The sequence below is a fragment of the Rattus norvegicus genome, chromosome 11, assembly GCF_021556685.1.
Source record: "Rattus norvegicus strain SHRSP/BbbUtx chromosome 11, alternate assembly SHRSP_T2T, whole genome shotgun sequence".
NCBI lineage: Eukaryota > Metazoa > Chordata > Mammalia > Rodentia > Muridae > Rattus > Rattus norvegicus.
The window spans coordinates 48,119,795-48,135,854 of NC_141544.1; the positions used below are offsets into that span (position 1 = coordinate 48,119,795).

General features: G+C 47.1%; 1 long non-coding RNA gene across 1 annotated transcript in view; it reads right to left on the bottom strand.

Moving 5' to 3' along the window:
* Positions 1-356: 356 nt before the first annotated feature.
* Positions 357-16,060, bottom strand: part of LOC102550135 (uncharacterized) — a 64,368-nt gene continuing 48,664 nt past the window's right edge. Inside the window, exons 3-4 of the long non-coding RNA XR_015633027.1 lie at positions 2,443-2,515; positions 357-2,291 (exon numbers count right to left, since the gene is read on the bottom strand). This is a non-coding gene — a long non-coding RNA (uncharacterized LOC102550135). The remainder of the gene's footprint in view (positions 2,292-2,442; positions 2,516-16,060) is intronic.

Here is a 16,060-nt window from a genome sequence, read left to right on the forward strand (position 1 = left end):
GCAGATCCGAATGACATTTTGGTCTCCCACTTAGTAAATGCCATCTTGGACAAGTGGGAATAGGCTCCTGGCATGAGTGTTCTTGGCTACAGAGAAGAGCTGCTGAGTGTCTCCCACTGACTGTGAGATTGTTGTGGGCTCACCTAGTGAGTCCAGGTAGTCTGAACACTGAGCACCAAGCCAGTAAATGTCAACAATTTGCCTGAAAATTAATTAAATTATACCCTGTTCTTGAAATATATGGTTATGCGAGTAATAAAATATGTGTTTCCTGATCAGCTATTATGTGGCAGCACCACCTGTATTTATAACGCCGGGGATCAAGTGTCCAATTTCAGACTTGAAGGATTCTCTTTAATGATAGTTCTTATTTATTTATCGAAAATACCATTCATACTTCAATGTAGTTTGAACACGTTCACCACCGCTATCCTTCTCCAACCCCCTCTCCCTGTCCCAACACATTTTTCTCCCAACTTCAAGACATTTTAAAAAGAATAAGCCGTTGAGTCTAATCGGTGCGCATGGGTCTGAGTCCACCCACTGAGCCGTCCTCTGGAGCGTGGGCCATCCACCAATGGCCACGATCTCCAAAGGAAAATTGACGCTACCTCTAGCAACCAGCAAACTCTAGTAGCTCTTCAGCTAGAGGAGAGTTTTGTGTCTCCTCTCCACCCCAAGCCATCACCCTCAGGAAGTCATGTGACCATTGTGCAGTATGGGAAGTCTCTGCCTCTGTCGGACTCCAAATCCCTTTATACACACCAGGCAAGAAAACCTAAATGACAGATGAGACGGGAGAATCCCAGAACCCCCTGTCCTTACGGCCCACGGTTTGATGGCAAGTGCCTTCACTGGGTATCATAGTTAGGGTTTTACTGCTGTGAACAGACACCATGACCAAGGCAATTCTTATAAGGACAACATTTAATTGGGGCTCGCTTACAGGATCAGAGGTTCAGTCCCTTATCACTGAGGCAGGAACAGGATGGCATCCAGGCAGGCATGGTGCAAGAGGAACTGAGAGTTCTACATCTTCATCTGAAGGCTGTTAGTAGAAGACTGACTTCCAGGCAGCTAGGATGAGGGTCTTAAAGCCCACACCCAAAGTGACACACCTACTCCAACAGGGCCACACCTATTCCAACAAGGCCACGCCTTCTAATAGTGCCACTCCCTGGCTCAAGCATATACAAACCATCACATTGGAGCATGGTTACCAGAAGCCTTTGTCTCCCTTTGCTGTGCTATCTTACTCTTCCCCGTCAGATCAACAAAGGTGTCATGTGACTTGTCCTTGACAATGGCAGAGGGGCCAGGTTGAGCTCTATCAGTTCTTGGACCATCCAGCTTGACTCTGACTAGGCCTTGGAGCCTGGGATGGGAAGGTTGGTTCCCTGGTCAGAGCTTCTGTCCCACCCTGAAGCCTTCTGTCTTTCTCCTTACATGGCCATCTGTTTTTTTACCTGCTCAATGACTGTAGTCTGATTTCCATCTGGTCATCCTCCCCAAATCCTGGGGTGCAGAATACGACAAATGGTGATAAATGGGAAGAAAGGAGTCATAGAAGTTTCAACGCTGACCATCAACAGATTCACCAGCAATTATAAAATTTGGCTCTCCTAATTCATTTTCATGTGAGAGCCAACAGCAGTCAGTTGCATTAAAGGCCAACATCGCTGCTATGTTTTTCTTGCCAAATCAGCTGGAGACCAGATGGTGATACTGACCTTCCCTTATGCCTCACTCCTCCCAGGAATGGGATATTCGAGGAAAAGTTCAACCACTGGGCTTGCCTTGGGGAACTTTGGTTTTATTTGAAAAAACCCTGTTTCTCTCAGGAGAGTGGTATCCATTTATGTCTGACAGTAAGAACTCCTTGTAGACCAGGCAATCTGTTCTGTTCTATCCCTGCACCCTCCTGAAGCAAGTTGGCCACCGGGTAGTATGGCTTCTTCTCTTCTAGCTGAGTTGACATTCTTGGCTAATCAATACTTTTCTTATCTCCTGGGGTTCATCAAACCCTGTGCTCTTACAAAAACACAAGGGTCCAGAGAGAAAACCATCCTTCTGAAAGTAAACCCACATTCTGACACTTTCCAACTTTCCAGTGAAAATTGACAGGTGAGACCCCTGTCCTCCCGACCTTCTGTGCTGACATCAGTGAGGCTTGACTGCTTGAATCTGTTACCAGTTGATGACATGGGGTTGGGGGATGTTGGGGAGGGAACAACAGACCTCAGGCTCAAGACAATGGGTTGATCTGGAGAAGTCTGGAGACCTTGGTTGCTCTGTGTGAAACACAACAGAAAGATTTGGCACGGAATAAGCGCAGTTTGCCAAGCACTGCAGGGCATCTATCTTACGCCCTGCTAACCACTGTCTTGCTCCTGAAACACACCATTTACATAATCTAGTCCAGAGTCAAGAAGATGCCATTACCTATGAATGCCTGTGGCTGGTATTCAAAGTACATGGCAGCGCCTCACTCCCACCATCTGGTGTCTCTGGGGCTCTGGAGTGAAAGAAGTGTCAGCATCTTTAGCAGAGATTTGCCATGATTCAACTCACCAAACAAAGGCACAATATCTGAGCTATAGCAGCCATATCCATCCTACAGATGAAGAGAAGGAGCTCCAGAGTGATGACCTGGCTGAGGTCGCAGGCTAGAGGTCAGGATCAGTCCCAAGACCATGGTCTCCTGAGGTCTGCAACTCTGATCTCCTTTAGAGTTGAAAATGAGGTTCTTGGTTGTGGGTGGCTGTACATTTGACAGGGTCTCTTAGCACATCTGGGACACTTTTGGTTGTCCCTGTTTCTAGTTCCTCCTGGGTAGGGTCAGAGATGCCACTGCATAAGACATCCCTACAACACAGAAATGCCCTCCATTGAGGTATGAAACCCTGATGAAAAGAAAGCACAGTGCGGTGCACATACGGAAACAGTGAGTCTGTCACCATCTACTGTTTGTCTACTTATGTACCTATCAACTCTCTATTTGTAGCTGCCTCATCTACTCACTGTCCTCTGGGCCTCTAAACCTAATCCATGTATCTAGTTATTTATCCATCGGCCATTTTACCTGTCATCTAGCTACTTACCTGTCATTTATGATTATCAGCCTATCCTGTATATCTATTGATATCTCATTCATTCAGCTCTATCTCTCATCCTTCCCCCAAAAAATACCAGTTAAAATTCTTAGTCCTTTGATAGATGGAATGAGGTAACTTTGGGGTTTGACTTTAGACTCAGAATGCCTGGTCTTCTGAAAGAGACTTCAAAGTTTTCATAATTCTTCAATCCTTCAAAATATTTTTAAATTTTTCTGGTGTGTGTGTGTGTGAGTGTGTGTGTGTGTGTGTGTGTGTGTGTGTGTGTGTGAGAGAGAGAGAGAGAGAGAGAGAGAGAGAGAGAGAGAGAGAGAGATGGGCCCATAGTATATGCATAGAAGTCAGAGGACACCTTGCTGGGTTCTATTCTCTCCTTTCACTGTGTGAGCTCTGGAGATCAAATTCAGGTCATCAAGTTTGGAGGTGCATGACTTTACCCATTGAGCTATTCTCTGCCCTTAATGTAATTCTTATCAGGGAATCACAGAGCAAAGTATATTATAAATTATTGTTCCTTAAAGATGTGGCAATGTGCGTGACAGTGTGTGCAAGTGTGTGTTTAAGTGGTTTAAGTGTTTGTGAATGTGTATGCATATGCACATCTGGTTGGCTCCTGGTTGGTTCCTGTGGACTTTCCCTTTGACTGTGGAAAGTCCGGGTCTTCCCTGAGACTTTGGACCTGTATTTTTGTCTGCCCACATCCTTGAGAAAAGAACTGAGCCAAGATAAATTGTTTAAGCAAGGCTTCAGACAGGCTGTCCTTGCTGCCACCACATTCATATAGTGTCCAGTTTACTTGACATGTTGCATTAGTCATACACCCCATGTGACTTCGATACACTGCCACATGTTATATATCAAGACACATCACACATACTGTTAACATCTTACATATTATATTAATAAGCATCACACTAACACACAAACCATTCTGTCAGTGCACATGATATGCTATAGTGACAATTACATATCGTATCGACATACATTATACATGACATTAATAATACCTTGTAGACCATACCCTCAAATGCATATCATGTCTTGGTTTCTTTTCCTGCTGCTTTGATAAAAACCAAAACCAAAACCGGAGAAGAGCAACTTTAGGCAGAAAGGGTTTATTTGACTTAGTTTAGGGACAGTCCATCACACAGAGAACTCAGAGTCAGGAGCCTAAGCAAAGTGGGTACCCACTGCATCCAGTCAAGACTAGAGAGCAATGAGTCAATGCACACAGGTTAGCACTGAGCTCACATAGGCTAGCACTCAGCGCACCACCTCCGTTTATTTCAGAAGTGGTTTCACCCACAATCAAGATGGGTCTTCCCACATCAATTAACATCAAATAGATACCTACTCACAGACATCCTCAGGGGCTACCCTTTATGGTACCAAACCCTCACAGGTATGCCTAGATGCTTGCCTCCTAGGTGTCAAGTTGGCAATCATAATACCTCACAGTGATGCGCAGCACACATTACCAATAACCTCTATATTACACTATGAACACATTACAGAACTGAGTGATACATTGTATATTACATTGACAATGTGATGCATATTATATCAGCAAGTATGTATACAAACAACACATCACTGGCTACAATACACACTCACTCTATATCACAGTGACGAATATGCCACATTGTATCATCAACCCTGGTACTACAGCAACAGTACAATGCACGACACAGTCAGACACATGTTTTTGTATCACATCAACAACACATCACTCTATTAATAAGCTACATTGTTAACAATGTACCTGCTCCATTAGCACACAGTAGGAACACACTCCTTAGTAATTCGCACATCCTGTTAATGCACACCACATATTATATTAATATGTGCATCTCGGTGTTCAGCTAGAGGAAACATCATCCTCTCTGGTCATCTCAGTCCTGAAACTGATATACACACATCTGATTTCATTACATCCAGACAGTTCCCTGCCAGTAGTTCCTGCCTGGGCCCTCCCAGGGCTACTTGACTGCTTGAGAGACTCCCAGCCTCTTTACCTCTATCATGCCTCAAGGCAAGTAGACAATCCCTCCATGACATTCTCCCTGAGGTGCTGATGCATTGAATTCCCTCACCAATAGCTAGCTGTTCTGCTGGGACACGTACACTAGCCAGGGAGGTGCCAGCTTTCAGTAGCATCTAGGGCCAGGTGGCCATTTCTGGGCACTCACCACCCCCATAAGTCAGCAGTCCCTCAGAGAGGAAACAGCATAGTGTCTGAGTGGATGACATTGCTGTCCTCATCAAGGAAGATTGGGTCCACCCATTAATGACTTACATTTGAAGGCAGCATGATATTATATCCAGCCTCCAGGAGAAAGTCATTCGATTCCAATATTTAAGCCTCCCTCTGAGGTTCGGATGCTTGCTTGACTCTCGTCTCCCTCCTGGTGGGAAACCCTCCTGGTTTGTTAGCTTCTCCTCACACACTCGTCCCTCATGACTGTGCCTCCATCCTTCACACAGGTTTTCTAAATGCAAATCTCCAGAGCAGCAGACGTTTGAAACTCTTCACTGCCTGGAACCTCATTGGTCCCTTGAGTACAGCAGTTTTAAGTGGACGTGTGGCAGAAGATGTTTGCCTCATGTTCAGTGTCTGGTGGCCATTTGCACAGAGGCTGCATCAAGCATTCTTTCAGTAAACTGACACTGTGCCAGAACTTCTGGATGCTGGGCCCTGGGAAGGACCCTGGAGAGTCCTGAAGGATCACACAGGCTTGGGATTCAGGTTCAGCTATGGAACCTGCTGTGTAATGGCCAATGGGCCATTGGTGGCACAGTGACATTCATACCAGCAGCCATGCATCGGCAATACTTGGGTGCCACACAGTGAAGCAGACAAGTCACTATGGGCACCCTGTCTTCCTCCCAACACCACAGAGGGCCATCCTCACCACCATCCCACAGATGGTGAAGATCACAAACACAGACCTCCCATGGCTAGCATTGTGGCCTCAGGACCAGGATGGTCTCTGTCTTAGTCAGGATTTCTATTCCTGCACAAACATCATGACCAAGAAGCAAGTTGGGGAGGAAAGGGTTTATTCAGCTTACACTTCCACATTGCTATTTCATCGGCAAAGGAAGTCAGGACTGGAACTCAAGCAGGTCAGGAAGCAGGAGCTGATGCAGAGGTGATGGAGGGATGTTTCTTACTGGCTTGCTTTCCCTGTCTTGCTCAGTTTGCTCTCTTATAGAACCCAAGACCACCAGCCCAGGGACAGCACCACCCACAGTGGGCTGAGCCCTCCCCGCCTTGATCACTAGTTGAGAAAATGCCTTACAGCTGGGTCTAATGGAGGCATTTCCACAAATGAGGTTCCTTTTCTGTGATAACTCCAGCTTGTGTCAAGTTGACACACAAAACCAGCCAGTACAGTCTCCATATCTGTTCTCTCTGCGTGAAGTGTCCGTATTCTGCCCTCCACCCCACAATGCCTGCCCTGCTGTCCCTCATGGCTTGGGGTGCCTGCTCCAGAATTACTCAGCATTCTTGCCACACAGGTCCTGCCCTAGTCTAGTACTGTTCAGGAAAAGGGAAGTGAGGGCATAGGTTATCATGCCCTCACTCTGCCAGGTAGCCCACCCACTCTCACTCCTGGTCCATGCGGACATCCATACTGAACAGGAAGCTACAGAGACTTCCCCAGCTGCAGAATTTGAGAGGTGTCAGATGAAATTAAGTTTTGCTCTAACTAGGGCGCTCTGGACCGAGATGGGGAGTAGGGGTTGGTGGGGAGATGATGGTGGTATAGTGGGGGTAGAGGTGGTAGTTGTGGAGTGTTGAAGAGTGGGGGGTGGTAAAAGAGAATTATGAACTTCTCTAGGACAGCAGGTAGAAGCTGACTCCTCTTGACTGAGAAGCTCAGTCTCTTCCCACCAGAAGAGACCACAGAACCAAAATCCAACTAGAGGGTAGGATGAGCACTGAGCATGCTCAGAACAGCATGGTTTGGTCCTGGTTCTGGTAGTTGAGAACAGGAAGTAGTCACCTAAGTTCAGAACTAACCCAGTGGGGAAGGAGATCATATTCTCTTCCTAGAGATGCCAGAGGCCATGTCTCTTCTCACCAGGAAGAGAGCAGGTGGTCCACAGAGTCTCCTTTCTGTGCAATCCAGGTTCTGGTGGACCTGTGAATGAAGGGAGTGCTTGGACCCTTCCAGTCTGGCTAGTACCTGGACCGCCCTCCCCAGGCCCCTGTCTCCTGGGGCACAATAGAGTTGTTAGATTTTCCTCTCTCCATCTTCCTTCTAGGACCATCACCAGCAATCCCAACCCCAAACACGACTTTCTCTACACCCAAGAAAGCAGGAGAAATGTATCGGGAAAGAAGCTGATATACCGTGGAGTTGGGGCAGCAAATAGTCCAATGAGAAAGGCTGCAGTCCAGTGAATAGAATTTCTGGAAAATCAGCTTAAGAAAAGACCTCTCTCTGTCACCCTTATGGATGAAAATGGGTTAATTAAAAGCACATGCTGCCTAGGAAATCAAGCCCAGGAAACACAGGCCTGCTGGTTCTGGATCAGGTGCTGGCTGAAGGGCAGCATATGGGCTCCAAGTCGGTTTTCAATGGGTTAATGCTGCAGTAAAAACACATCCTTGGCTCACTGAGTTACACAGCTAGGGGGAGGCTCAGAGCACATTCAGACATTCAGGTGACTTTACCTGAAAGGCAGGCACTACTCTGTGGACCTTGTAAATATTGACCCACTCGATTATCACAGCAACCCCGCCTGTAGGCAGGACTGTTATCTCCTCTTGACAAATAAGGAGACTGAGGCAACAGGTAAGTCATAAACTCAAGGACACATTGCAGACAAATCACGTAGTCAAATTTAGTCTAAAGCCACTAAACCATACCTAAGGTCATAGGACAAGAAGTGTGAATCCCATTTATCTAATCCGGAGATATGAGGGAAGAGAAATGCTATAAATCAATTGGTTTCACAATTGACAACATCCTCTCCTTCCCAAGGAAAAGCGAAATGCTTTGCCAACACCTCTCTGCCCCGCCATTTATTTCTTTGGTCCAGAAATACCTAATAGAAAGGCAGAAGTTAGTACTGCATCTGAGCAAGGCACATTAGGTTCAAGCTTTGGGTTTCTACCTTAAATTGGAAAGACTGACAGAAATCTAACCACACTGGCTTCTTTTCTTACATCAGATCATTCACTAAAAGCACACAGCATGGGCCCTTGTGATGCCTCCCGCTCCCTTCTGTGAGGGAGCATTTAGTCTTGCAAAGAATGGTAAATACTTGAAACCCCAAGGAATCAGCATGGCAAAGGACTAAGGCAGCAATGTGTCCCTAGGCCTCCAGTCCAGCCTGATGAATTTTTGCCCAGGGCAGGCAGGCCTCCAGGGTCAGCTGGAATTGCTAGTCTCTGTGCAAGGGGCACAGAGAAGCAGGAGGGTATCCCAGTTCAGAGAGGCCAGCTTTACCTTGATGAAAGTCACACAGCCTCGGCTGGCCCAAGAGTTTGGTTCAATCCAAGATTTCTCAAACTATTGATATCTGACATTGGATACTCGGTTCTGGAGGCCATCCGGAGCACTGTGAGATGGCAGAAATATCCCAGGACTCCACCACTAGATGCCAGCAGTGACCTCTTGTTGTGACAAAAAAAATAATAAAATACAATAAATAAATAAATAAATAAATAAATAAATAAAATAAAAACAACCCTCTGCTGAGAACTGCTGACTTACTCCTATAACCCCAGAGCTGATAAAGATCTCACTACAATTAAATTTAAATTTAGACCCCAAACCTCTGGACTAAACCCAGCATTCCCCTAAATTTCCCAGATATATAAGGATCATTAATGAAATGACACCTTACATTGTCTCTAAGCTAGGGTGAGGAGGACAAAGCCATTTGTAAAGGACTCTTCAGGAATATCTATCACTTGGGGGAGCTACGCACACCTCATCCTGGATCCTTCAGAAGACCTACCACAAATAATATTAAAGAACAAATATGCAAGTTAACAACAAGGCCCTGGGTGCTAGATAAAACAGCTGAGAGAAATAAAATAAATGTAGGTAGAAACTGGAAGGACTCCCCTCTCCACATTTCCTTTTCTGTCATCTTTAACGCATGCTAGCATCCAGTTACTGGAGCATTAAAGACAGGAAGTTGGACAATGCATGGGATTCAGGAGTGCATATCTGGAGCCATGAAGAGACCGAGAGAAGAGGCATTCTGCACAGACATATCCCCTTTATGCTGCCTTTTGTGTGCATAACTCGGTCTGTTCCATTACCATTCTAGGCAACCTCAACACCTTACTCCCCTAGGAAAAGAACCCTAAGGTGATGACCAGTGCTTAGACACACCAGGCCACTGTGCTAACTGCAAGTTCCCTCACCAGCCCTCTGGAACGTCTGTGCCATTGGGTGGTCCTTAGATTAGATCCAGGGATGAGTCAAGAGTAGAGAGTAGATCCAAAGACGAGTCAAGAATTAGTTAACTTTCAGAGGGAATATCCATCCTCTGGGATGGGAAACCACATGTCAACGGACCCTTTCAACAGCCAGAAAACATTCCAGATGGAAAAAAGAAAGCATTGCAGACAGCTTGTTCTCAGCGTTGTCCAGAGACGTATAATTTTCATTCGGGATGAATAGAGTTCCAACCTGACCGTGACCCTGAATGATTCCTTCTTCTTGAGTGGGGACGAGAGCTGTGAGTAGGATAGGCATGACTCCTGTGACAGTTTTCTATATGGCACAGGGATTTATGTAGATGAACTAAGGTCCCTAGTTCATGTGAAGGGAGACCGCCCTTAGTGGGTGTGGTGGTATGGCTTTGTGGAGTGGGTGTGGCCTTGTTGAAGGAGGTGGGCAATGGGACCCTCCTCCCAAGCACATGGAAGCCAGTCAGTCTCCTAGTGGCCTTCAGATGATGATGTAGAACTCAGCTCCTCCTGCACTATGTCTGCCTAGACAATGCCATGCTCCCTCCTTGAAACCGTGGCCAGAACCTCTGAACCTGTAAGCCACTCCAATTAAATGTTGTCCTTTACAAGAGTTGTCTTGGTCATGGTGTCTTTTCACAGCAATGAAACTCTAAGATAGTGGGCTTGAGTTAGTTGTATGTACTCCCCTGGTCTTGAAGTCCGAGATGGACATCAGAGAGAGCTATGATGCGCTGGCCGGAAGAAAACAGCCATTTATGGAGCTCTCTATCTCAGTTGCCTTGTAGCCAGCATGACTGTGACTGGCAAGGTGACTTCCTACAGTCACAAGGAGCTCAATTCTGCTAATTCTTTGTGAATATGAATACATGCACAGAGTCTAACTTAAGACCATATGCTGTTCTTCTAGGCCGGTGTACTCCAGCAGGACTGAGTAGACTCCATAGTGTTAGGACACCATAGTGTCTAGATCCTAACCAATAGCCATGGTGATAGTACTATTGTTAGGATCAGAGCTGAAGTCTGGGTGTCTCTAAGACACCCACCCTCCATAGCCCAACCAAAGAGAAAACAATAGTGAGAAGCAGAGACAGGAGACTAACTCAACACAGCTACAGTGGGAACAGCAGCAAAGAGGTCCAGCGACCATGGACTCCATTTTGGGGTCCAGACATGTTCAGACTAAACAGTGGGCAAGAGGTATTCATCTGCTGTCCTGGTGAAGGCGTGGTTCTGTCTTAGCTTCAGTCTCGCCATCTCCAGCAAGACAGGCTGATAAGTTTCAGAGCTGCGTGACATCCCTCTTGGGAGTCAGTGTCTTCCTATCTGCCACCAAAGGTTCTGCTTTTCCTTTCCCTGGTGCGAGCCTTTTGAGGAAATTGCAATTTCTTGGGGTTCCTCGTATCAATCGTTAATAGGCAAAAGGGGGTGGGGTGGGGACACAAGAGCCACCTTTAAAAGTCTTTTAAATTTTATTCTTTAGTAATTACATAATACATATAACATGCTCTGATCAAAATCTTCCCTCCTGTATTCCTTTGTGTCCCCTTCTCCCTCCTGTAAGCCTTCCTCTTTTTAACTTCTCTTCCTGTGTTCATGTCACTCTGTATATTTCTATGTAGCCAAGTGCATTTAATTAGGACTCGCTGCACGGGCACTGGCGGTGGGGCTTGTTTGCTGGGGGTGGGGCTTGTTTGCTGGGGGTGGGGCTTGTTTGCTGGGGGTGGGGCTTGTTTGCTGGGGGTGGGGCTTGTTTGCTGGGGGTGGGGCTTGTTTGCTGGGGGTGGGGCTTGTTTGCTGGGGGTGGGGCTTGTTTGCTTCGGTGAGGCCAGCGTAGCAGTGGCTACATCACGGAATAGTAAGGCGTCTCCATTCCTGTCTGAATGGTTACAGTAACATGACAGCTTTATGACAAGTTACTTAGTCTATGCTCAATGGTTACTGCCAAATGAATGCTCTTTTGTTTCATCCTGTTGCTAAATTGGGGGCTCTTTGGGTGTTCTTATTTTCTGTTCTGCTAAATACTAACAATATTTATTTACTTCTTCTTTTAAAAAGGATTTACTCATTTGTTCTATGTAACTAGACTGTCTCTGTCTTCAGGCACACCAGCATTAGATCTCATTACAGATGGTTGTGAGCCACCATGTGGTTGCTGGGAATTGAACTTGGGATCTCTGGAAGAGCAGTCAGTGCTCTTAACCACTGAGCCATCTCTCCAGCCCCTATTTTCTTCTTTTATAATGAACAAGAACTGTATTCTTGGTGCTCTGGTATATGGGCCTTGACTAGCAGGCAGGGAGTAGAGAGACTGAGAAGGGACTGGCCCTGACCCATTAGACAAAGTCTAAAGCTACTGAAGGCTGTCATGGAGCAAAGGAGTCAGAGCACAGAGGCTGAACTGCCACCTCCACCTGGTTCCTTTACTGCAGGAGGCAAGGTAAATGTTCTCCCGCTGTGGAGTGCATGGGGTGTCTCCGCATGCTCCTTAGCCCACTACAGGTGTCCCCAGCCAGTGCCCCACACCTGCCCTGTCCTCTCAGAGTTCCTTGCTCATTCCTTCCCCAAACCACACCAAAGCTTTCAGCGTCAGCGCTCGCCCCTCCTCTCTGCCTCCTGAATGGCCCTTACACTTCACCATGTGCTTCCCCTGGCCTGGTGGTGTGTCCTCTCCTCTTCAGGGGAGTCATCTGTCTTTTACCCCATGGTACCCAAATCATAATAAATTTAAAACTTACCTGCACATCAGTAGGGATGGAGGAGTTAGCAGAAGAGTCAAGAAGAAGCTGAAATGTTTTGGACGGTGACCAGACTGTTTCATAAGCCCACATGGGTCTTACCCTCTATTTATGATCTTTGAAAAGTTCCTTAAAACCGAAGGCCTCACTCGCTTCTCTTGGTAATGATAACCATGCACATAGCAGGTCTCTGATGTGATTGTCATGAGGAATAAGTGAAGACTAGCTGTTGGTCTTCCTTCTAGGCTCCGCCCCACAGTTACCTGGCAACAGCCAGGTGTGCCTGACTCACTATAAAAGGGGCTGCTTGCCTCCCTCCTCACCCTCTTGCGTTTTTACTCCCCCTCTTCCCTCTCTGTTCCTTCTCTCCCAATTCCCTTCTCTCTCTCTCCCTCCCTCCCTTTCTCTGCCTCTACTACCCCCTCAACTCCCCTCCCCATGCCCTAAATAAACTCTATTCTATACTATATCACCCTGTGTCATGTGGCTGGTCCCTCAGGGGGAAGGGATGCTTTAGCATGGACTGGACCCACAGAGGTACTCCCTTTCTCCACACCATACCTCATCTCCACCAAACGTATTCCTTCCTTCTTTTTCTTTTTATAAAGCACAACACTAGCAATGGCCAAGTTCAGAGCACTGTGCCAAGAATTACAGCTATCCTATTAAAGACACTTCCTCAAAGGATGCCATTTGCTACTGACTTCTGTGATTTCATCCAATTCATCCTATATAATTCATTTAAGTAGCACTGTTTTCTTCTACAGCGTGACCAAGTATAATATTATTTATATATAAGGAAAAACATTAATATATGCAGTCTTAGGTTGAAACAAGTCAAGTCTTTTTAAACTTTTGTTTGTTTGCTTTTATGTGTGTGGGTCTATGTATATGTGCCTGCTAAAGTCAAAGGGGGATCTCAGGACCCTTGGAGCTACAGTTACAGGTGGTTGAGAGCTGCCTCAGGTGGATGCTGGGAACTAAACTTGAATCCTCCAGAAGAAGAACAAGCACCCTTAAATACTCAGCCAATTCTCCAGGCCCACAAAGCCAGATTTTAATCCATGGACTTTGTGACCCCTTAGTTAAAAATTGTAAACCTCTGGGTATTTAGGGGTTAAACCAGCCATAGGAAAAGCTCACAGGAAACTATACCCGAGGTGTGTTGCATCCAGCCTTATATTTCTCCATGACTCCAGAAGTCATCTTAAATCCAAGCAAGAATAGTTCTCCTGACCCCACAACAGTGAAACAATAAAGTAAACAGCTCAGGCATGGGCAGTGCTTCTCTGGCTACCGCCTGAATGGTACAGAGGTCTATCTCTCCCTAAAGCAGAGTTTTAGGGCTTTTTAAAATTTTCTCATAATGAAATTTCTCGTGGTCCTTTAAAGATGATTTTCTGCCAAATAGATTAAAATTTGAAAAGTGTTGGCAAGAATTGTGCTTTCGGCCAGGAACTGCCTTTTAGCTGGCTGAAAGGGAGCCAGGGGGCAAAGGGGACATGCATGAGGTCTCTGTCACCTTCATTGCCTTGTCTCTTGTTCCCAGGGCGTGCTGAGTGTGTAACTGCCCAGAGCAGTAACTCCTGACAGCACCAGTGCAGCTGCTGTCACCCCCTCAAGGCTGTCACAGGGATATCGGTGGGAACTGGATCTTACACTGACCTGAATAGGAAGGCACTTCATCTCCGTAGCAGCAGCTAGGAAGGGATAAACTCTTCCCTGCTGTAGACAGGTGAAGGGTTATCTATCCCCTAATGCCATCTCAGTGTGACTTTCTCCACGGTTCTCCTGAACGGCCAGTGCCCCTTCGGCTGTACATGAAACACCTGTGTTCATGCTGTACAATGAACCTCACTATGTGGGTGCATATGCTTCCTTCTCCCGGAATCGCCTTACATTGTGGTCAGTGGGGGCTGTGTTCCGGGATCCATTCTGGTCACCCCAAATGTATGGAATGGAGAAAGCACCCAGTGGTTGTAAGCCTGCCTGGAAATGCTGGGGGTGAGGCCCTGTGGGCACAGGGTGTGATGGGAGAAAGAGGAGTTTGACCCATCAGAGAAAGGTTAATCCTCAGAGGTACAGGAAATCCAGAGAGCACAGTGCTTTGCAGTCCTGTCTTCCCTGCTCCCCCTCCCCCACTGCAATGTGGATGGCCCAAGAGCCCCTGGTACTCCCAGGTCTTAATCTGAATTGGTTTTGTTTTCTTTTAATATCAGCTCAACAAACAACGGCCAGTGTACAGCAAAATTCTCATATCTGGAGAGACCGCCAGAATTTGAGAGTTTCTTCCCAGAAGATGGGAAATCAGCTGTTCTCATCTCTGGGCTTGTCCTGATTGTCCCTTGGCCAAACCGGAGCACACCTGCAGGCGCCCAGTGAAACCCAAGCTCAGTCACCTACCCACACTGACAAGGAAACAATTCTGCAGGAGAACCAGTCTGCTGAGTCACCATAAGCAGGAACTGTCCCCAGCACAGCCTTGGTTGGCCCATAAGAGAGCTTGGGGAACGGAGAGTGTGCGCAGACTCCCGGGACCTATCTGCAAGGTTCAAACATAGGGGGAGCATTTAAATCTGCTACCGACCCATGTAGGCCTTATGGAGTCAGGAAACTGAACGTGTTAGTGTCACAGGGGTGACAAGTCAAATCTGAGACGAAGACCAGAGAACACAGCAACACTGGAGGGCTGGTGAAGCCAGAGGCTCCCTGAGACCGCCCACGGGGACTCCCTGAGACCGCCCAAGGGGGCTCCCTGAGACTGCCCATGGGAAGACCTTGAATTCAAACAGGAGGAGGGTTAGGGAAGCTGCTGCATCCGCAGAGAGCAGGGCACCAAGGCCCCCAGGGGACTAACTGTGTTTAAAGTTTTGACCAACTGGAGAAGCAAGTTCCTGGTGGACCTTTCTGGTTCTTCCTTCCGATGGCTAACTCCTTCACATCCTGGCAATAGAGGAGTCACCCACGCCTTCTGGGGGTGGGGATGGGGGTGGGAGCAGAAGTGATCAGTCTATGCTCAGTGCTTTAAAGGGCCACTCGGGTTGCTGGGTCACTAAAGGAGTCACCTAGAAGGGAGGCTCTATTAAGAGACTAGAGAAGGTCCAGGAGGTTGACGACTTGGGTTTCCACCAAAAGACGGTACGTAGAGATTGGATGGGGAGACAGGAAGAGAGTGGCAGGTTGCAGGGCAGACGTAAGCTTAAAGGGGTGAATGAGCGTATAACAGACTCTGATGGACCTCAGCAGGACTGAGTGGGACAGATTTTGAGGCGAACTGGAGGCAGGACCACAGCTGAGCACTCCCCAGGCCTGCTTACTCAATGGGCTTCCAACGGTATGCTTCAGACAGCCCCTGAGCTCCACCAGACCCAGGTTTAAGGGCTTCCACCCCTAGCTCATTCCCACAGGACTCGGTGATACCGTCTCAGCAAATCAGTGAGTCAAGAATCGACATAGTTAATCTCGTTGTACCCAGCCCAGTCCCCGGATGTACCCTCATCCTATGGCGCGACTGGTGAGTATTTCATAGCGCTGCAGTGCTGGGGAGAGTTCCGCTTCTGTGTTTTATTCCAGCCGCTATCAGAGGGGCTTCATGCTTTCCTCTTCTGGACAGAAGCAAAAGAGCGAGGGAACCCTTGCATGGACAAAGGCCTCTGGGTGGAGTCCAGAGAGTGAAGTACCACATCGTTTTAGGTAAGATCTTTGCGGCAATAGCACCAATATCAACTGACGCTGAATGCTTAAAAGTCTAGTAAGACAGTGCTTTCTCT